Consider the following 14,062-nt stretch of genomic DNA (forward strand, 5'->3'; position numbering starts at 1 on the left):
AGCTCTTGGAACCAAGCAGAAAGACAGGCCTCTAAGAAAAGCTAATTGGGCTTGAAAAGATATAAGAAATAAACGTTTGAACTTTTATCACCTGGCTGTGTTTTGAGTAATTATTACTTTTAACTGAAACTAAGGCTGCCTCCAGAAAACCTCCCCAAGAAAACTGTTCCCAGAGAGAACCATCTTATGTTATATTTTAAAGAAGAAAAACACCACACATAGAAATATTATTGCCAAATTTCAAAATCCCCAGCTCAAAGAGAAAATTTTGTAAGAAACAAAAAAGCAATTCAAATACACTGGAACAACCATTAGAATTGTCTTATAAGACTTAGCAGCAGCTACAATAAAAAACTGCAGGTCTTGAAATTGTGAGGAATGAGTGTGGTTTCTCACAAGAATCATTAAGGTAGATTGAACCTGCCATTTAGATTTTAGTCTATGAAATAAATTGATGGGTTTGGGAAAATGAAATTCTTTGTATAAGTATGATGATAAAGAACTTAAAATAGTTTAAGTATTGGGACCAGCTAAACTTGAGCAAATATTTGTACTAAGTCAACCATATCAGTTTGAGTAAGCATTGTAACAAAATGGAATTTAGCAAACATTGAAACACTTCATAACACTTTAACCATGAGGGATACTGGAAACTGAGGACTTCTCAGAATAAGACTCAGCACCAAGGGTCTGTTTAATCATTAGACTTTAGGAAAAAGAGCAAAGACTTGCTCTTCCAGCAGAAAACATTTAAGAGATCACCTTTTGAGCTTTACTCAATTGCTTAGAGAAAATCTTGACTAATTATGGCTTAGAGATATTCAAAAGTCTCCAAAGTGGCTATTTCTATTTGTTGATTACTTATCTGAAGTAAAATAGACCAATCTCCTTAGTTACTAACTCAAATAATCTAGAAAACTAATCCCTCTGGCTTAATTGATGATTAACCTTTGAGGCAAAACAGACCCCTTTTTCTTAACATTTATTGCTTAACCAGACCCTAGTATCACAAAAGCCAATCTGTATTCCAAAGACAAATGAAGGAATACAGATTGAGTTTGCCAATGATTTTTAGGAGGATTAACAAAAGATGGGCAAATACTTTCTGTAAACCTTTCTTGTAAACCACAAGGTTCTTGACTATTTAACCACCTCTTAGCCTCTGGAAAAATTGGTCTCCTTTCTCTGACACTCAGGGGATAGACTGTCCACTTCTCATGAGATTCTAATAAAACTTCTAATCTTCACTTTGAGAGATCTCTGAGTAGTCATTTTTAGTCAGGGGTAGCACTGTCCCACACAAAATCCTATCTACAGACAAGCAAAAGAACTAGGCCTGTGGCCAAAAATATCATATCCAGAAAAATTATAATTTTCAAAGAGAAAAAATGGGCATTCAACAAACTAAGATTTTCAGGTCTTTTTATCAACCTAACTCGAACCTAACAGAAAATTTAATATATATGAGCCAATATTAAAGAATAATTTTAAGGAAGTCAACATGGACAAACTATTTAACCATGGACAATTATTTGTTTGTTTTTACCTAGGAAATATATATGTTTAAGATTTATATCAACAATAGAGTAAGCTCAAAAGAAAGATTGGTAGAATAAAAGCAAAAATTGTAATCATACTGTACAAATAAGGTGCAGAGGAAGAATAGACACAGAGGCATTAGAGAGGAGAGGAAGGCTCGAAGCTCTGAAAACCTGCTCACATACCATGAAGGGTATAGCACCCTTCAAAATCTATAAAGAAATAAAAGGGAAAGGATGGGTGGATGAGGGAAGAAGACAAGGGAGGGATCCTGGTGGGTGGGAAGGGTAGAAGTGGGTGGGAAGGGGTAGGCTAAATAATAGTAAGCCAAGTTATGAAGTAGAATTTAATGAAAGTCAGCAGGGACAGGAAAACCATGTGTGAATGTGGGGTGTGAATGTGTACATATATGTATATAAATACATATGTATACACATCTTTTCTTAATTGTAGCTTGGGGTGGGAGGAGGGAGAGGAGATGTGTATATGTGTGTGTGTTATGTGTATGTATATATCTGCATATGTATATATAAATATATCTTTTTTTAACTGTAGCCTGCTTGGGGTGGGAGGAGGGAGAGGAGTGTATATGTGTGTGTGTTATGTGTATGTATATATCTACATATTTATATATAAATATATCCTTTTTTAACTGTAGCCTGCTTGAGGGTGGTGGGGAAGTTGAAAGGTAAAAGAATAAAGTAAAAAAAAAAAAAAAAAAAAAAAAAAAAAAAAAAGATGTCCAGAAGAGAACAAAAAAACAACTTATAAGGAAGTAAAGAAAAGACATTCATGAATATAATTTCTTCTACTTTCTTCAACTGGTAATTTATTGTTATATTTTGAATCCTTATGTTCTGCTGGGCAGATGATAATGTTTCTTTTTTGTTTCATTTTGTTTTGTATTGCTTTTCTGTTTTTTTTTCTTATTGTTTCTTCGATTAAATTAAATTTAGGGGGAAAAAAGAAAATCATGAAAGTATATACCAATGTCCCACAAAAACAGAATGCTTAGTGAATATCAGAATTGTTTTTCTTCCTATTTGAAATAATAGGTAGTATTTATCTAAATTTTCATGTGACAAGATTCCTATTAAGTCACTCATGGTACACTGACATAAGATTGTAACATATACATACTATCTCGTGCATATCTAACATTAAAGACAGATAGACTGAATTCATCAAGGCAGAATGTAATTCAGAAGAAGGTTGGCTGTACAACATGCTTTTTTTCCTTAGCTCAGAGATAGGCCATTTGACTGTAGTTTCTATCAGCAACTGATCCTTCGTGATCACTTCTGTCCCAATTTGGCAGGTTCTGCCTTTGCTCTCAGCAAAAGTTGAAAGAAACATGTATTTTTGTAACATGATGTGATTTTTTTTTAAGTTCAAAACTACAGGGAAAAAATCATTAAAATGGATTTTTTGGGGGGGACAAGGGTTATTTTTTTTTTAATTTTATTAAAGCTTTTTATTTACAAAACATATGTATGGGTAATTTGTTAACACTGACCCTTGCAAAACCTTCTGTTCCAAATTTTCCCCTTCTTTCCCCACCCCCTCCCTGGGGTAGTCCAACATATGTTAAAATATATGTTAAATCCAATATATATATATACATATTTATACAATTATCTTGCTGCAAAAGAAAAATCAGATCAAGAGGGAAAAAAAATCTGAGAAAGAAAACAAAATGCAAGCAAACAACAAGAGAGAGTGAAAATGCTATGTTGTGGTTCACACTCAGTTCCTATAGTTCTGTCTCTGGTTATTGATGGCTCTCTTCATCACAAGATCATTAGAACTGGTTTGAATCATCTCATTGTTGAGGAGAGTCACATCCATCAAAATTGATCCTCATATAGTATTTTGCCATGTATAATGATCTCCTGGTCCTGCTCATTTCACTCAGCATCAGTTCATGTAAGTTTCTCCAGGACTCTCAAATCATCCTGCTGGTTATTCCTTACAGAACAATAATATTCCATAACATTCATATACCATAAATTATTCAGCCATTCTCCAGTTGATGGGCATCCACACAGTTTCCAGTTTCTTGCCATTACAAAAAGGGCTGCCACAAACATTTTTGCACATATGGGTCCCTTTTCCTCCTTTAAGATCTCTTTGAGATAATCCCAATAGAAACACTGCTGGATCAAAAGGTATGCACAGTTTGATACCTTTTTGAGCATCGTTCCAAATTGCTTTCCAGAATGGTTGGATCCATTCACAACTCCATCAACAATGCATCAGTGTCCCAATTCTTCCACATTCCCCTCACATTCATCATTATCTTTTCCTGTCATCTTAGCCAATCTGAGAGGTATATGGTGGTATCTCAGAGTTGTCTTAATTTGCATTTCTCTGATCAATAGTGATTTGGAACACCTTTTCCTATGACTAGAAATAATTTCAATTTCTTCATCTGAAAATTGTTCATATCTTTTTTTTTTTTTTCCTGAGGCAATTAAGGTTAAGTGCCTTGCCCAGGGTCACACAGCTAGGAAGTGTTAAGTGTCTCAGACCAGATTTGAACTCAGGTCCTCCAACTTCAGGGCTGGTACTCTATCCACTGAATCATCTAACAGCCCTGTTCATATACTTTGACCAAAATGTAATGTTTAAAATAGGATACCTTCATGACTTTATTTTCCTCAAACAGGTGTTTCCATTAGCTCAACAGAACATCAAAAGTGAACTCTTCAAATCGTACCAGTAACTTTTTGATATTGTCAGAAATCCAAAATAAATAAATTCAGTTACCAAGCATTTTCTTAAGATGAAGGCTTCAAAGGAATTCTGTTGTACTGAACCAGTGAGGATTAACAGATTGGAATAAAAATTATTAATTTGTTGTTATTCATTCATTAACCAATTCTACATGGCAAGTATTTAGATGTAGTAGATGTAGATTTAATGGGTAAGCAAATTGAATGGTAGTCATTTGGACTGAACGTACATCCTTTACACTAACAGCATCACACAGACTTTATAGAAAAATAAAAATTACATGCCCTACTCCTCACTTCAGCCACCTGTACTTACTGTCATTTCAGGCCTTCCATAGCCTGGCTCCAGCTTATCCTTCTAGCTCTCAAGATCACATTCTTCTTCTTTACACACACTAGGTTGTCATCAAACTGGATCAGCTTTTCCTTAAGCTCTCTTTCCCCTGTACAACTGCATAGACCTACCCTGATGTCTGGAGTGCACTCTGCCCTTGTTTTTATATGGGAAATTCCTGTTTTGCTCCAAAGCCCATCTTAGCTGCAAAATCATCCATGAAACCTTCCTTTTTCTTCTCAAATGAAAATGTTCCTTCCTTTGCCTAATAAAAAGAAATGTCGTAAAACCATCTCTCTCAACAATGAAACAATTCAGACCTGTTCCAATGACCTTGTGATGATGAGAGCCATCTGTATCCAGAGAGAGAACTATGGGAACTGAGTGTGGATCACAACATAGCATTATTTTATAATCATCATTTATGATTTTTTGAATAGTCATGGTTTCAGTTTGTGATGGAAATCACTGTCTAGGACACAGAGAAAAATAAGTAAAGACCTACAATGAGGGAAGAGCTCCTGAAGGAGCTAGTATCTGAGTTTTGCTTTCTATGACAGATATATAATAGGTGGATGAATAGGGAGTAGAATGCAACCAAAAGTATGCTGGTAAGAAAAAAAGTCAGTAAACAAAATTCAACATCCACTATGTACCAGGAGCTGTGTTAAGCCCTGGGATACAAAAAGAAGCAGAAGATGGTCCCTGTCCTCAAGGAGCTCAGTCTAGTGGGGAAGACAACACACAAACAAATAGTAAACAACTATATCCAGGATAAATAGAAAATAATTAACAGAAGGAAGGCACTATATTTGAAAAGAATTAAGGAAGCCTTCCTGTAGATGGTAGGATTTTAGCTGGGACTAGCCAGGAAGGTCAATAGTCAGAGCAGAGAAGGAAGAGCATTCTAGGCATGGAGGGCAGCCAGAAAAAAAAGACTAGAGAGTCTTGTTCATGGAACAGCCAGAAGAGCAGTACCACTGAATCAAAGTACATGTCAGAGAATAAGGGTAAGAAGCTTGGAAAATTAGGAGATAAGGTAGATTGTTGAGGGGATTGAATACCAAAAAGCATTTTTAATTGATTCTCAAAATAATAGGGAGCCACTGGAGTTTATTCGAGTAGAGGAGTGACATGGTCAGATTGTGCTTTTGAAAAATCACTTTGATGGGCAGAAGCAGCTACACCCAAAGAAAGAACACTGGGAGATGATTATAAACTGCTTGCATTTTTGTTTTTCTTCCCGGATTATTTATACCTTCTGAATTCAATTCTCCCTGTGCAACAAGAAAACTGTTTGGTTCTGCACACATATATTGTATCCAGGATATACTGTAACCTATTCAACATGTAAAGGATTGCTTGCCATCTGAGGGAGGGGGTGGAGGGAGGGAAGGGAAAAATCAGAACAGAAGTGAGTGTAAGGGATAATGCTGTAAAAAATTACCCTGACATGGGTTCTGTCAATAAAAAGTTATTTAAAAAATGTAAAATAAATCTTTCCTGAATTCAAAAAAAAAAAAAAAAAAGAAAAAGAAATTGATCCCTCAAACTGATTATTTGCCATTCAGGGGAGTGGGGGGAAGAGAGGGAAAAAATTTGGAACACAAGGTTTTGCAAGGGTGAATATTAAAAATTATCCAGAAATGCTTTGAAAATCAAAAGCTTTAATAAAAACAAAACAAAACAAAAAAAGAAAGAAAGAAAAAAGAAAAAGAAAAATCACTTTAGAGGCTGAATGGAAGAGGGAGAGTGCGGAGAGACTTGAGATAGACAGACCCAGCAGCAGACTGTTGTAATAATCCAGGAGCAAAGTGTTGAGGGCCTGCAGTAGGACAGTGGTAGTATCATAGGAGAGAAAAGGGAGTATTAGAAAGCTGTTGCAGGGGTAAAATTGACAAGGCCCAGCAACAAATTCAAAAAAAGGGTATGAGAGAGATGTCCAAGGTTGTTGGAATCCTTACAAAGTGTTAAGTCATTAGAATTGATAGAGACAATAATTATCTAATTTAGCATGGTTCAGTATGATTGATCTGATCCTACAAGGAGATATTATGGGCCAGAGCTTGAAACAAGGTAATAAGTGGAATTGAGGAGACAATGGTTAAATCTAGTTTAGGATTGATTTAATCCTATATGTACAGCATATAAGCTAGAAGCTCTCAGAGCCAAAGAGCACTCTGGGAGATATAGAAGCCCACTCTTGGAGGCGGAGACAGATTCATTCCATATTCCACCTTTGTGCTGGCTGGAAACATTCAGAGGGAACTAGGGGCTGAAGCTCAAGACTTTGAAGGACACAACAAAAGACTGGATTTTAACTACTGGCTGTATTTGAAGTGATTATTACTCTGAACTGAAACTAAGGTTGCCTCCAGAAAACCTCCCCAAGAAACCTGCTCCCACAGAGAGAACCATTATATATTATACAAAAGAAGAACACTACATTTTAGCTCCTGAACGTAGGACTGACAGGACCATGAATTCAGTGGAAAAATCTCTGATCCTGAATTCAGTGGGAAAGTCTCCTCAACCCAGAAATTAGGGTGAGTACAACAAAGAAATTTTGTTAAAAGAGTTAAAGTAGAATTTCAGCTAAGATGAGACAGATATTTAGAAAATAGCCTTCTGTTTCTGTTCAAGGAAAATGTTTAGAGAGCATTGTCAAGGTTATGAAAAGCCAAGGTTTGATTATAATTTTGAAGCAGATCACTGAACTTTTAGAAACTGTTAAGGACATATGTCCTTGGTTCTCTATGGAAAAAGAATTTGATCTAGACGAGTGGAAATTAGTAGGAGAGCAATTAGGTGAATACTACAATTCTAATCCAAACTCAATGGAGTGGAAATTAGAAAGAAAGGATCTTTGTCAATTCTGCAATAAAAATGGACCTGACTCAATTTTCAAAAACACACTTAATACATATAATTTAATACAACTGGCTTTAGGAAATTATATAAGTGTTAGAATAAGGAAAAAGAAGAAAGAGCAGGAGGGGGAGGTGCCAACTAAACTAGGTTTAAAGGTGGAAGAATCAGATAAGAATGGAGTTAAGTACAATTACAAGTGTGATATTTCACAGCAGGAGAAATTAGATCATTCCACATCCCATGACCCTCCCCCCTCAATTAACCCTTCATGGGTGAAGGAAGAAGGAGGAGGGGGAGAGGCAGAAACACAATCAACATCTCCTATGAAGCAGAATATGACAAGATTAGAAAAGGCATTAATTAAGGTGAAAAATGAAGAATATATATTTGATTTTATAAATGAATATCCTGTGATTGAAGAGCTTGACTCTTCAGGTCAAAAAGGGAGACGATACACTCCTTTTAATTTGGAAAAAATTAAGGATTTGAAAAAGGGTGGCACTCTCTATGGGGCTACATCATCTTATGTTAAGATGTTACTAGATAATTTATCCTATGAAATCTTAACTCTGAATGATTGGAAATCCATTGTGATGACCACATATTTTAAAATCAGCCAGAGTCAAGAATTCAGGTTAAGAGAAAATCTTCAATCTTTATTCTTTGTGGAGGTGAAGGGGGAATCGTGATAGCTATGTGAGTAGCTGCAATAGGACCCAGACAGCAGTCTCTTTCCGCCTCTTTCTCTGCCCCTCTGCCTCCACCCACTAGTATCGTCATTTCCTATATAATACATCAGGTCATGCCATCCCTGACTCCTCAGGGAGGTCAGAGCCCCTAAGGGGAGGTGATTACACCCTCCTGACTTCTCAGAAAGGGAGGTGAAAGCACTAAAAAGGAGATGATCACGCCCTCCCTGACATCTCAGGAAGGGGGATGAAAAGCGCCAAAGGGAAGTGGGGGTTGCTAGCGAGTTTCTGGGCTGAAGGGTCTTATTATGTACAAACCCATCAGCATGGGAAGTATTACACAAGCACATAGCAATAATGCAGAGGGTATTAGTGATGACTCTCCCCACAGTCAGTGCAGGCTTGATGTGGTGTAACAAACATGAATCGTACATGCAAGTAACGGTATAACAAACAATATAAATCAACATGGTGTTGTAAAAGATTGCCAGAAGTCCTAGAAGGAGAGTATGTAAACAGCAGTCACACATACGCCTTCTTCAGTAGCCAAAAAATAGTCCAAAACCAATCTATTGTCCATTGCTTCACATGTCAGGGAATCCAATGATCCCCCCAAGTTTTTGAAGTCCTGCAAAAGTCTTTTTATGTGTTAGGCCATGCAATGATTCCAGCAGATTTTGAAGTCCTGTAACAGTCTTATTTCTCAGAAAATCCAATGATTCCTGAGGGCTTTCAAGTATAATGTCTCAGAAAATCCAATGATTCCTGAGGGTTTTCAATTCCTACAACAATCTTATCATGTCTCAGAGAATCCAATGATTCCTGAGGGTTTTGAAGTCCAACAAGTTTCTATGTCCATGAGTCAAATGCCATAACTGCCATACTCTTTCAATGGTGAGCACAATCAGCAACAGAACCACCCCATATTTCTTGGGTCTTCTCCTTCATTTCAAGGGTCTGCTCCATCTCTCTGCGATGGACAAGGCGAATACGGCTTGTTGGCACCCATCCGATTCCTTCTCCACATGTAGAGATACAAGCAAACCCTCTCCCCCAAGCAGTTAGCCTATCTGGTCCCTTCCATTCACCACTTTCTGGGTCTCTCCACATCATCTGGCGATTATCTAAAGATAGTGGAGCCGCTGGCACTGGATACTGCCCTTCCAGTGGGTTATAAAACCTGTCTGCCAGAGCCAGTGCATCTTTGTCAAAAATCAATAAGTTAATAGTATAAAGGGCTAGATTTAGAAGTTCTCTAGGGTTACCTGTGGCTCCTCCTTTCTTTTGTTTTTGGAGCAGTCTCTTTTGCTGCTGGCATTGCAAAAGTGAATCCTGAAAAAGTGTCTACCACAATGTGGATAAAAGACAGACGACCGAAAGATTTATAATGGGTCACATCCATTTGCCAGATTTCATTGGGTCTCAAACCATGAGGGTTCTTCCCTGGAGACAGTGTAGGAGCATGGAAAGGAATGCAAGCTGTACAGGCTTTTACTATGCTCCTAGCTTCCTCTCTTGTTATTCCAAATTGTAAATGTAAAGGTCAAGCAGCCTGATGATATTTAGAATGAGATTCCTGGGCTTCTTGGAATAAAGGAGAATTGACCAACATAGTTAGAAGGCTATCTGCCTTTGAATTACCATCAAAAATGGGACCTGGAAGTCCACTATGAGAGTGGACATGCAAAATATAAATCTTACCTAGATGTTTTCTCACTTGCTCTTGAAGTTTTTTAAAGAGCTGATGTATATTAGAGGCTGCAAATTTTATTTGGACTGTGGCAATTCTTTATACCACACCTACTGAATAGGCCAAATCAGATATTATATTTATGTCTCCTGAATAATAAGTAAGAGCTAGAATGATCGCATACAATTCATTCTACTGAGTGGACTGAAAAGGAGTTCTGACTACTTTCTTTATAGTTAAGTCATGAGTATACAACACAAATATTATGTTTGGATGCATCTGTAAAGATAGTTGGTCCTTTATGAGGAACCTTAGAAACTTTTTCTTCAAGAATCCATCACCAGCTAGAAGCTGGAAAATGAAAGGATGCCCATCAAGTGGAGAATGGTTGAATAAATTGTGGTATATGAATGTTATGGAATATTATTGTTCTGTAAGGAATTACCAGCAGGATGAATACAGAGAGGACTGGCGAGACTTACATGAACTGTTGCTAAGTGAAACAAGCAGAATCAGGAGATCATTATATACCTCAACAATGATAGTGTTTGAGGATGTATTCTGATGGAAGTGGAGCTCTTCATTACAGAGAGCTTTAATTGATCAAAGATGGACAGAAGCAGCTACACCCAAAGAAAGAATACTGGGAAATGAATATAAACTGCTTGCATTTTTGTTTTTCTTCCCGGGTTATTTATACCTTCTGAATTCAATTCTCCCTGTGCAACAAGAAAACTGTTTGGTTCTGCACATGTATATTGTATCTAGGATATACTGTAACCCATTCAACATGTGAAGGACTGCTTGCCATCTAGGGGAGGGGGTGGAGGGAGGGAGGGGAAAATCGGAACAGAAGTGAATGCAAGGGATAATGCTGTAAAAAATTACCCTGGCATGGGTTCTATCAATAAAAAGTTATTTAATTAAAAAAAAATCCATCACCAATTATGTAATAGTCTGATTATCTTTAATGGAGACCCATGTGTAAAATTTGGAGCCATGGCTAATAAAATTTGCCACTCTGGGATGGTCTCACAGCACACATTAATTTGTGTATTGGTATAAAAGGTATTTATCTTGTCAGGTCTTGTCTCAGATAATGGTACTGCTTGCTTAATGGCCTTTAATAAAATGCTAGCCAGAAGCACTGGGTAAGGAGTAAGGCTTTGTTCTGGTTGTGCTGGGAGGTTCACCCACTCTATCATACTGTCTCCTTGATGAAGGACTGCTGTGGGTGCCTCTTGTGTGGCAAAAACTGATATTTCCAAGGGTTTTTGAGTGACTCAACCACATTGGATAAAGCCAGTTCAACTTCTCTCAAAGCCGCTTGAACTTCTTTTGTAAGCTGGTGTGGTGAATTTAAAGCACTGTCTCCCCTTAAAATGTCATATAATGGTTGCAATTGATAGGTAGTCAGGCCTAACACTGGTTGCATCCATTGGATATCTCCTATCAATTTCTGAAAATCATTTAAGGTGTTTACCTTCTCTGTTCTTAAGGGCAGTTTTTGTACTGTAAGCACTTTAAGGTATATTTCATATCCTAAATATTGAAAAGGAGCATGTCTTTGAATTTTTTCTGGAGCTATGTGCAATTTGTAGTATTTTAGTGTTTCTATGGTCTTTTGTAGACATGCTTCTAACATTTGTTCCTCAGGTGCACATCCCAATATATCATGTATAATGTTATAGCATAACTTTTGGAAATGCTTTTCTTACTGGAGCAAGAGTAGCAATAACATACATTTGACACATAGTGGGGCTGTTTTTCATTCCCTGTGGCAAAACTGTCCATTCTATAAGGCTCATCTAATGCTGGGCACTGAAAGGGCAAATCTTTTCATATCCTCCTTATCCATAGGGATAGAATAGAAACAATCCTTAATATCTATAACCCAAAGAGGCCATTCTCTAGGCAATTGAGTGGGAGATGGAAGTTCAGGCTGAAGAGTTCCTATGGTTTCCATCTGTTCATTCACCTTTCTTAAATCAGTCAACATCCTCCATTTTCCAGATTTCTTTTTTACAACACTGGGGAATTCCAAGAACCTAGAGAAGGTTGTAAGTGCCCTTGGTCAAGCTGCTCCTGCACTATATCTAATAAGGCCTGAATTTTATCACTACCTAAGGGCCACTGTTCTATCCACACTGGTGTATCAGTTTTCCATTGGATAGGAACAGGTGAAAGTGTTGGCAGGCCTTTAACAGCAGCCCTGCTTAAAAAAACAAAGTACTCATTTTTAACCCTAATTGCTATAAAATGTCTCTTCCCCACAGATTGACGGGGATTTTTTCAACTATAAAAGGAGTAAAAATTCCTATTTTGCCTTCAAAAGTCCATCTCATAGGAGCAGCACTAACTTCAGCTGCTATTGATCCTCCTACACCCAACATGTAGGTGTCTGCTTTAATCTTTGACCATGACTGGGCCAATTGGCACCTCTAATAACTGTATGATCTGCACCTGTGTCTACCAATCCTTCTAATGGTAGACCATTTATATAGATCGTGAGCATAAGTTGGTCAGCTGTTACACCTGCTGTCCAGTATATTCCTGGATTTTGTGGTCTGGAGTCAGAATCTGGGTGACTATCACCTAGGATTCTGTATGAGTAAACTTAATGCTACTACTTCTCCTGGGTGATAAGTCACACATTGTCTACCTGTATTAGTGACTAGGATATTACCTACACATTCCCCAGTTTCCCACATCAATGTGTGGATGGACACTGTTTTGTACATACAAAAAGGAGGTGAAATGGTCAAGCCTACTGTGCCTGGAGGCAAGGGATCCATAGGCTGGAGAGGAATAGATTTCATCTCTCCAGGGGGTATCTCAGTTGTCCCAGCTGCATACAGCTCTATTCTCCCCAATTGTAATTCCTTTCTTCCATCAAGTTGCTTCCTGGCTGGTTGATTGTGTAATCCCCTTCTCCCATCATGTGGCTTTCTAGCTGATTGGTCATGTCTGGGTACTGGACTTGTAGGCACTCTCATTGGCTGCCATCATACCCCAAGTGTTTTTTGCCTTGGGCCCTGGGGCTGGGCCCCTCATCCCATTTCCCTGAATCTGTCTACATTTTGAGGCCCAATGGAAGCCTCTATTGCATTTTGGACAGGGGGTATTGGGTCTTGTTCTCCCACTCTGTTTTCTCATTCTGTCTCTATACCAACATTGAGTTTTCAGATGCCCTACTTACCACACTGAAAGCATTGACGAGTCTCTCTGGAAGTTCCTTGCCAGGAGGGACTTTATCTTCCCATGTTGGGATCTTGGGAAGTTTGCATCATAGCCTGGCTATAAAAGGCATTTGTGCCCACTGTGGCATAGTGTCTTATGAGATCCTCTAAAGGAGCATCTTTGTGCAGTCCTAGTATAATTCTTCTGCAAACCTCATTAGCATTTTCCTTAGCAAGTTGCCTTATCAAAATGTCTGCTATTGCATTTTCTCCATTTGTTCTTGTGATAGCTGTCTGCAAACGTCCCACAAAGTCAGCAAAGGGTTCATTTGGCCCTTATTTTTGTGAAGGCCTCACCCTTGTCATCTTGATTGTGGAGAGAAGCCTACGCTTCGATAGCATTAGCAGCAATTGCTCATATGCTGCTATGGAATAATTAATCTGTACTGTGACATCTGCATAAGGACCTACACCTGTTAGTAGGTCACAGGTGATTGCAGCATAAACTCCACTTTGACTATTTTGTTGGGCTTGTGTCCTACAGAGCTCACTATATTCAGAAAGCCACAAATAGTTTTGTCCAGGTTGATCTGATCCTACAAGGAGATGTTATGGGCCAGAACTTGAAACAAGGTACTAAGTGGAATTAAGGAGACAATGGTTAAATCTAGTTTAGCTTTGATTTAATCCTACAACAAATAATGGTTTCCCAGTGATATAATGATTGGTGTGTACTCAGTGTACAGCATATAAGCAAGAAGCTCTCAGGGCCAAAGAGCACTCTGGGAGATACAGAAGCAGAGACAGATTCATTCCATATTCCACCTTTGTGCTGGCTGGAAACATTCGGAGGGAGCTAGGAACTGAAGCTCAAGACTTTGAAGGACACAATAAAGGACTGGATTATAACTCCTGGCTGTATTTGAAGTGATTATTACTCTGAACTGAAACTAAGGCTGCCTCCAGAAAACCTCCCCAAGAAACTTGCTCCCACAGAGACCCATCATATATTATAAAAAAGAGGA

This window comes from Antechinus flavipes, chromosome 1 (genome assembly GCF_016432865.1).
Source record: "Antechinus flavipes isolate AdamAnt ecotype Samford, QLD, Australia chromosome 1, AdamAnt_v2, whole genome shotgun sequence".
In the NCBI taxonomy this organism is placed as follows: Eukaryota; Metazoa; Chordata; class Mammalia; order Dasyuromorphia; family Dasyuridae; genus Antechinus; species Antechinus flavipes.